Source organism: Pseudoliparis swirei, chromosome 9 (assembly GCF_029220125.1).
Source record: "Pseudoliparis swirei isolate HS2019 ecotype Mariana Trench chromosome 9, NWPU_hadal_v1, whole genome shotgun sequence".
NCBI classification, from domain to species: Eukaryota; Metazoa; Chordata; class Actinopteri; order Perciformes; family Liparidae; genus Pseudoliparis; species Pseudoliparis swirei.
Genome location: NC_079396.1, coordinates 6806794 through 6816874, shown reverse-complemented (window position 1 = coordinate 6816874; position 10081 = coordinate 6806794).

The following is a 10081-nucleotide window of genomic DNA, read 5'->3' as shown; positions in this document are numbered from 1 at the left end:
AAATAATAATAATATAATATAATATAATCAGTTTGGATAAAAGCGTCTGCTAAATGACATGTAATGTAATGTAATAATAATATAATAATAATAATAATAATAATAATAAAAACAATAATAATAATGATATTAACTCGTATGAATCAAATATATATTTAAAAAACATGGAGGACATAATTAATATGTCTCTCTGTATTGTTCAATCGCAGGCACGCACGCACGTCAATGCCATGGAAACCGGACCGAGGGTATTTAAGGCCGCGGACGTTCTGATTCTTCCCTTTGCACCTTGGACTTTGACGCGAGCGGACCTCACCTGTGAACCCTCCTGTGAACCCAAACCTGTGAAGGAAACTCTGAGACTTTTGCACTGCTTGAGTCTTTTTGTAGGAAACCGGACTACGAGAGACCTGAGACCCCGAGGAAGGCCCTCCGACGACCGAGAGCCGAGGACGAGCCCCTGTTGAAGCGACCGGGCTGTGATTTGGACTATAACTTCAGGTAAGACCATTTCTTCATTTAATTTAGCATTTTTATGATGAATGTATCCCCTTAAATCCATAAAAGTGTTCTCAGTTTAGAAATCAGTGAAACGTTTTGAGTTTAAAGGTTTATAATGTTGATAGGAAAATATATTTTGTGAAAAGTGACCCTCAGTCGATGATTCGTCGTGTAAAATGAGATTTGAGCTGCAGAATGTCTTGAAAATGTCGGGAGATGTGCGGAATGTGTTAACAATTAGTGCAAAGCCTCGAAACCTCTTTTATTTTTGTTTTAAGGCATCAAAACGTTGAAGTGTAACTTTGAAATTACAGAAAAAAGATGGCGCCTGAACCATTTTTATAGAATTCTAAAAATATACTCTGTAAAATGCATAAACTCGGCACCATGGTAACCATATGAAACGCTGACCTGGCGTGACCTGAGCTGCTCTGTCGTGACCGGGCCTTATTGTACACACATCTGCTCATTTTACTTTATCATATTAAAGTGATTTATTTAATATTAAAATGCACTGTGCTCGTTGTCGCGTTTGCTTTGTTTGCTGATGGAGTGCAGAAGTGGAGAACAATGAGGAGGTTAATGTCGCCATGTTTCACTGTTCCTCTAGTCTTTTATTATTATGTTATATGTTGTTTCGCCTGCGTATTATGACAGCAATCGGCGTTGTTTGCCCTCGAGCTTGAACCCTCTTGTTGACCGGAGCTGTGAAACTCCTTGAGCTGTTGACCGCTAGCTGAAACCTATCCTTGAATCTCGTTCTAGTTACTGACTTCTCTTCCTTCCGCGAGAAGCGGAGAATGGAGGACTACCTTGGCGAGCCCGAGGTAAGTTTATATTTATATTCGCATATTGTTATTGTTTCTTAAAACCATTTAAAACCATTCTCGTTCAGTTGTGAAATCAGTGAAACCTTTTGAGTTTATAGTTGTACAGTTCACAATGTCAAGGGGCCTGTTTGAAACATACATATTTGGTGGAGGTTTCTCCATGTAAAATGATTATTTGAGGACCGGAATGTCTTAAAAGTCGCTGCATATCTGTGGTATGTGTTAACTATTAGTGTAGCGGATTGAAAACACTGTTATTTTATTTTACTGCTCCTTTTACTTAATACTATCCCATAAACGATTTCTTTAACAATTAACCCTCCTGTCGCACAATTAAAGGTTTAGAAAGGGCAAAGTGAGGAGATATGAAACATTGTCTAGTCTGGAAGGTGTGGCTCACGAGTCTAAACAGTTGTACATTGACCTGCTAACTGATTGATTAGCAGCTGGAATCTGAAACTATTATTGCTCAATGTAATCCAGAAATATTTCATGGCATGACGAATCCTGTTTGAATGTTTCCCTGCAGCCGGTGGCGACAACGTTGGAGCTCCACCTCCCCCCCCGCCTGCCCCTCCCCGGGCAGCCTTCGGAATGGACTACGGCGGTAAGAAATCAGAGCAATGCACAATTCAAGGTTTATATAGGGGGAAAGTGAGAAGATATGAAACATTGTTTAGTCTGGAAGGTGTGGCTCACGAGTCTAAACAGTTGTACATTGACCTGCTAACTGATTGATTAGCAGCTGGAATCTGAATCTATTATTGCTCAATGTAATCCAGAAATATTTCATGGCATGACGAATCCTTAAATGTTTCCCTCCAGCCAGTGGAGACTACCTTGGAGCTCCTGGCCGCCCTGCGACCATCAGGTTTGTCCTGGAAGGTAACCTTGCGGACATTCACTTTGACATGGCGTATGTGGCTTTATTGCTTGTCTTGGAGCGTGTCCCCCCAGATGAGGGCCAGCTGCGACTCATCCGACTCCGACTCATCCGACTCCGGCGACGCATGGCCCGCGTCCAACTCCGACGGGGCCGACCCGGACAGGCCCCCAGGTAAGTTATCAGGTAAGTAATACACTTGTCCCTTTAAACTTACACTACACTGTTTAAAGTCCTGTTATTGGTTTGTATGTGCACTTTATTTTATATTCTACTGTAAATGTAATATGTTACAATTCTTGCACTTTGTTGATTATTGATTGTTTAATGTTATTGTCTAATGTTGCACCACCACACATTCTTTGTATGTGAAAACATACTTTGCAATAGATAGATAGATAGATAGATAGAGCGATAGATGGATAGAGAGATAGAGCTATAGATAGATAGGCAGACAGACCGAGAGACAATAGATAGATAGATAGATCTGTCCTTGGGTATTCCTGTCCTCTCACCCTCTCTTTAGCTGTGGAACGTCCTGAAGAAGCTCCGGCCCCAGCCCCCCAGAAACCAGAAGTCTCCCAGGAGGAGCTGGAAGAGGAGGAGCTCGACTGCCCGGCAGGACCGATAAAGTGCCAGACAGCCTTCCCTCGCGCCTGGCGGGGGAATCCACTTCGACGACGAAGAAGATGACGAGGGAGGACCACACGAGAAGGACTACAGGACCAGATGAAGAGCGGCGGTTGCCTTTCTTTTAGTGGGTGTGAGTAAGTAATCCCTCACTCAGACTACAGATGTATCAGAAATATGATCCCATCATTGGAGGCCAGATCCAACACAACAATGTAAAGGTTGTGTAGTTCAGTTCAAACGTATTCATCTCTGGTGTTTGTGTCTCACAGGGCAGGACTCCTCTGTCTCTCTCCCAGCTGAGGGAGGACGTCAACCAACCCGTCACCCTCAGCAGACCACTGAACAAGGACAATCAGGACCCACCCCGCCCACCCAGACCCCCCGACACCGCCCGCCCCGCCCACCCAGGAAGAAGAAGACGGACGCCTCAGCCTGAACAAGACATTATAATTCTAAAAGCTTTGAAGTATTTCATTTGTCACTTGGAATCCTGTATGTTCATGTAAACTGTGTACAGTATTTAGATTGTTGTCTCCTGATTTTAATGAATATATGTACAACAAAATCTAAATGTCTTTTTATTTTAAACTCCTGGGTCAGCAAACACTGTTATGATGTTCATATTAGGTTATAAATCAACTTTAATGGTTGAGACTTATGCACTACAATGTTATAGTTTATATATTTACTTATTGTGTTGATTCTTAATAATTAATGTCAGTAATATATTGTTAGTTTACGCCAGTGCTCATTTTTCATCTTCATAACGGGTAAACGATTAAACCCCAAATTTTGTGTTTTGCCAAAAATAGCTTAAATGACCACATGGATATTTTATCGTACAAAACATCCTAAATGGCAAAACGTCAACATGTGTCATGTCAGTTGGCAACAATCAGTAACATATACCAACATATATCTTCACTCTAAATAATCCAACTAAAGCAATGCCTCATTTATATTTACAAAAATATAAAGTAGGAAAGTAAGTAACAGACCCCGGCAGTATATGAAATGCTGCTTTTATACCAAACTCCTAACTGGATGGAGAACATTGAAACAAAACCAAAGAACAGACAACATGGAGGAGGACGTCTCCACAACCGCTGGACCTCAGCAGCATGACGTCCTCTGGAGGCTGAGGAGAGGAGACATGAGCCGGCATCTCGTCCAGCAGCTCCTGGAGAGTCCGTCTGGAAGCTCCTCGCCTCCCAACAGCCGGACACAGGGCTCAGCCTTCTGGACTCGTTGAACGTGGCATGTCGCTTCCAACCTGTAGAGTGAATCAAACGGAGACTTTAATCATCCCGTTCATCTTTGGGCCGACGGGCTTTCTGGAAGAACAACTCCCGTCTCACATCTAAAAAACAGACAAAATAAACCGAAGCGTGACGACCACAATATTGTGTATTTGACATGAATACAGAAAGGGCACTTTTCTCATCCAAGGCAAAGGGGCAGGTGCTTGAGCACCACTAGGGCTCTATCTGTGCACGTGCCTGGTTAACATGTACAGTACAATTTAAAAAAGCTCCATTTGTTAGAGCAGATCCACTTACCTAGACTAGTGTCGAACTTAGAGGGAGACAGATTCAACATCTCTCTTTCCAGCTCCTCGTCTTCCTCCATCACTGGGAGAAGAAACATGAACATGAGGTGTGTGGGGTACATAACAAGGTCACAACAGAACTGTATTTGCATGTTTTAGTGAGCTGGCCTAGAGTTCTAGATGTGGCTGCAGTGGGTGGACCGGACTCAGCCCTCTGCTGCTTGACGATGTACTGCTGCAGGTTGGACATCTTGCTGTTTTTGATGCACTTCACTCCTAAAATGAAGGCCGCATAACCATCAGCCCTGCTCTTCCAGATCTGCTCCCAGGTTTCCTTGGCCCTGACTCCCCTTCTGATGCCACAGGTGAAGCAGGCTTCCTGGAGGAAAGGTACTTCCTCAGGTCCTCAACTTCCTGGAAGCTCCTGGCATAGTCCAGAAATGACAGCAGGATGTCCTTACTGTTTCCTCGGAGGTTGAATTTACCATCTCTCTCCTCTTCTTCCATTGTCATCAGGTAGATGGCGTAGCCAATGTCATTTTCTAGGAGCCATCTGAATAATTCCCCCTTGTATTTACCAAACTTTGTGATATTGGGCTACAAAATAAACTAAATTGAATTGAAAATGTAATGTATGTATAGATATATATCAGCCACAAATTTTATTGCAAGAGTTTATCCCTTTCCTCATTCCACTGACCACGTTTTTTAACAACGATACAGTCAATTCCTTCTGTTAATAACCTGTCTTTGACTCCACTTGCACAAATAACATTTTGAAAGCATCATTTGCAGAAATCTTCAGACACAAACACCACAAATTCAATTATTTCCACAACAACATTCCAATGGCCTCCCCCTGCCCTGTACATTTATCAACTTTGATTGTCTTTGGTTTGGTGACTTTTGGCCTAAAATTAAACGTAATCTTTTCCCTCTCTCTTCCTCTTTATCTCTCGCCCTGTTCCTCTCTTTTTCCACCCTCTTGCTGGTATCGGAATGCGCGCAGCGTGAAATTAAAGCCAATCCATTTCTGACTGAAATAAAATGTGCCCCTCTGATGAGGTTGGAGTTGGTCCAAGGCTCTGTGAGGAAAAAACTATTTGCACACGTATTTTCCTTGATGGTGGAATTATCCACTGCTTATTATTGTTCTACATACATGACTCTCATCTGGTAATTCAGCTGCCTGCTGTCAGTGATTTGGAGGGTGCATGTTTTACCACATAGTTTTAAAAAGGCCTTTCTGCAGCCTTCGAGGGGGAGGGGGGGGGGGGGCATCTGTGGCTCTGCACTGCGAGACTAAAAGCTGGCGTCGAGGAGAACCTGGAGAGCGACCTCAACTCCGAGGACACCCGGTAGGCGATCCAGACCATCACAGGCTGCAAAAACACGTGTGAAGTCTCGTTGCCAGATGAGCGTTAACACCGTCAATGCTCGCTTTAATCTCCTTTACAAAGAAAGTCAGCCGTCAACTCTGAACGCCTCTAGAGAACCGGCCGCTCTCGGTCTCCACGGCGGATGTGAGAGGAACCCGAGGGAATGTGAGTGACGCCGTCGGCCCGATAACACTCCTGGCCGCGTTCTAAGAGCACGTCGAAGAACATTTGTCTCAGGAGGATGTTCCTCCACTTGTTTCATGTCAGCCGTCATCGTTCCTGTGAAAGTCTGCAGTGTGTAGTGTAAATGACAACAGCCTGGGCTTTGAGAGACATCTAAAAACAACATCCCAGTCTGCCTGGAAGCTAGCCAGCCAGCAGATCCACAGTGGATGCCATCTTCACTGCCCTCCTCTCAGGGCGATTATTCCTGACAGGGTTGTCATATTTCGCCGTAAAAAAATTATTATGCAGCTTTGGCAGTACTTCAAGGAAACGTTACAAACAAGCATTAGAAAACACTTCCCCAACTGTAAACATTTGAAACCGGCGTGGGATGTGCACAGCCCAGAATATCATTGGTGCCCGTCTACCGAGCAACATTGGTTCAATTCAATTCAATTCAGTTCATTTTGTATAGCCCATTAAGACAAAATAAAAATTTGCCTCAGAGGGCTTTACAATCTGTACACATACGACATCCCTGTCCCAGGACCTCACATCGGAATAGGAAAAACTCCCCAGAGATAGAAAAAAACATTTCAAAGGGGAAAAATGGAAGAAACCTTCAGGAGAGCAACAGAGGAGGATCCCTCTCCAGGATGGTCAGAACATAACATGTCATCTGTAGAGAATCAATCATTACAGAGTAACAACACATTTAATGAGTGTATAATAGTTGGTAGTAGGCATTGACCACCATCCAGACCTCCATGATCCATCAGGCAGATGGAGGAGTGGGCGGAGCGTCAGCGGCCATGGCATCAGACCCAGCCAGGTCCGATGGACTCTATGAGACGTGAAGTCACAAGGACTCCGGAGAGGAAGCAGAGTTAGTAATGTGCAATGGAGAGATGAAAATTCATCCATAAGTTGGTGACAAGAGCGACAGCCTGCTCACCCTGCTGCCGTCTGGCAGGAGACGCAGACGTATCGGCTTCCAAATCAAACTTCAGAGCAGCTTCTTTCCTTTGAGAGGCATCCTCGACACGCCACTGTCAATAAATGACTCCTCTCATAAACCTCAACTCTACACTTTGCAATGTATCTGTGAATTTCACTTGGAACTATTCTCACTACTACCCATTGTCAATTGTTACACAGTAAAATTGGCTTTGTGAATTTAACACTTAAAGAGTACATTTTAACACTCAGCCAGTGAACATATGATCCCTTATCTTTAGGCAGGGATTAATGCACAAGAGTTACATTAACTCTGAAATGTTATCACTATGTTCAGTGTTACTTTACATTTAGCTGTCGCTTTTATTCAAAGCGACTTACAATCATGTAACATTCATACACCATGGACACAGCTAAGAGCAATTCAGGGTTAAGGGTCTTGCCCAAGGACACATCGACTAGGGCGGTGATTGAACCGCCAACCCCCGATTGAAAGACAGACCTGCTAACCACTGACCTACAGTGGCTCTTCAACAGTCTGTAGATAGGGACCATATGTGTACTGGCTTAGTGTTAATGTACTCCTTCATTTTACTGTGTAGCTTTTGACTCGATCACGTTCGCCGTCTGCAATTCGGTATTTCAAGACACAAAAACATATCGAGTGTAAGTAGAACACAGTATAGAGTTATTCTAAAATGTTGCTTCTGCTAAAAATATGAACATTTGATATAAAAAAGTGATTCAGAGAATTTTTTTCTCGAATATGATGAAACTCAAATTGAAAGAAAGGAGGGAGCGGAGCTTTCCAGAGGAACAGTGAACGTTGTCATCAACACTGGGGGTTTTAGTCTTGCTCTAGTTGTCATGAGTCTGACAATAAATTCACTTTAACGATGAATTTCTAACACTGGGGAATTTACTGTGTACTGTTTTATTGTACTCATTATGATGATAGTAAAGAGTTACCTTAAATAAAGGTAATAGAGTGAGTTGTTTTACATGAAAACAGAAACCACTGCATAAACCCTCCTTGGTCCTCAAGAAAAGTAGTAAAAAAGAAATCATTGATCAGATAAAATATGTTCTCTCTCTCTGTGTCGATATTAACAGGAACTCGCTTACTGCCAGCTTAGACATCACGCACAAATATTTAAAGTCATTAGTCCTCTGCTCAGGTTGAAAGCATCGTCGTTGTGCCTCAACAGGTGCAACAACACAGCGATGGAAGCTGTCAATCAACACAGTCCCGAGGAGAGGTCTGAAAAACACCTGTGTGCTGGACCACGGTGTCGTTTTGATTTGAGTTTGTTTACCGAGCACCACCACGACATTCTCCACGATCGCAAAGACAAACACTAAACACAAATTGAATTGAATTATTCCAAAAGAAAATCCCAATTAACTCTCCAGAGTTTACATAATCTCAACATAAACCAAACGGGACGTAACGCACAGATGCAAAGCTAATTGGCAGCCACCATCTTTTTAAAAATTCAGGTTACAACGACGAAACAAACAAATGGATTAAATAGCCTTTAGTTATCAAGCTCCTCTTTTATGGAACCAGCTTCCAATTTCAGTCCGGGAGGCAGACACAGTCACCTCGTTTAAGAGTAGACTTAAGACTTTCCTCTTCGATAGTCTTATAGTTAGGGCTGAATCAGGTTCACCTGGTCCAGCCCCTTGATATGCTGCTATAGGCTTATAGCTGCCAGGGGACGTTTTAGGATGCACTGAGTACCTATCTCCTCTTTTCTCTCCTTAGGGATGAATTTTCATCTCTCAATCACACATTACTAACTCTGCTTTCTCCCCGGAGTCCTTGTGACTTCACGTCTCATGGGGTCATCGGACCCTATGAGACGACATAGATCCTATCTGCTGATGGATCATCGAGGTCTGGGTCGTGGAATTCTTGCTACTGACTACGCCACTGTCCTGTTGAGACTCCGCCCACTCCTCCTCCTCACCGCCATCTGCCTGATGGATCGTGGAGGTCTCCATCGTGGAATATGCCTACTATGAACTATTAATACACTGTCACATTCATTGAATGTATTTTAACTCTAAATCTGTCCTTCTGTACACATTACATCTATTGCACCTGTCCATCCTGGAGAGGGATCCTCCTCTGTTGCTCTCCTGAAGGTTTCTTCCCTTTTTTTTCCCCTGAAGGGTTATTTGGGAGTTTTTCCTGGTCCGATGTGAGGTTTTGGGGCAGGGATGTCTATGTGTACAGATTGTAAAGCACTCCGAGACAAATTTGTAATTTGTGTAATTGGGCTATACAAATGAACTGAATTGAATGGAATTGAATAGATTTTGTCTAAAATCACCAGAACAGATCAAACTAAAAAGATGGAAAGCTTTTTTTAAACGATAGGTTACCAACACTGTGACTTTAACCTTGAATTATTCGGGGAAGCTTCACTGAAAGACCCGCTCTCGTTTGCAGGACCAGACACCACACATATTCACGCATGGTCGGGGTTAAGCGCCCTTGCTCATTGTGGTGGCAACAAGGGGGGGGGGTGACTTTTGTCCACTTTCTCCACCTAGATTGAGCCCCAATCGGGCCAGGGATCGACCACTCAGTCACAAGCTCGCTTGGGTCCCGATGACTGTGCTCTTTGAATGCTTCGGCCTGAAGCTCATCTTGCCACTCACTCCTCTCACAATCTCCTTCAATCGGGAAATCAGCTGTTGACATGAGCTGCTCACATCCATCCAATTAACACAACTGTCAAATTGTTATTGCCTCGCCTTGGTCTACTTTTAAATATGATTCTCTTTCTGCCTTGTTCATGTCTCTCCTGACTGAAGTATATTGTGACGATACGGACCATTTTAACAAAAAAGGGAAGCATCATTAAGGGACCTCGCATTGTGAGAAGCCTGCTGTGTGAGACCACAACGACTATTTGCTCGCTCAACCCACACTAGTAATACAAACCCTTCCCAAGTGTTTTGCCCCGTGGGATACCTTCAAGAATATCTTCTGGAAGTACCCTACTTGATCAACATGATGGGTTCCCATGGTTGATTTAATTCGGCCTGGACAATAATGTGTCAGAAAAGAAAGTCTGCCGTACAAGAAATATGCAGTCCATTCTGTAAAATGTGCTTATTACAGCCAAATACAACTGGCAGCCAAGCCTTGATGCTTGAAGCCAAGAGACAG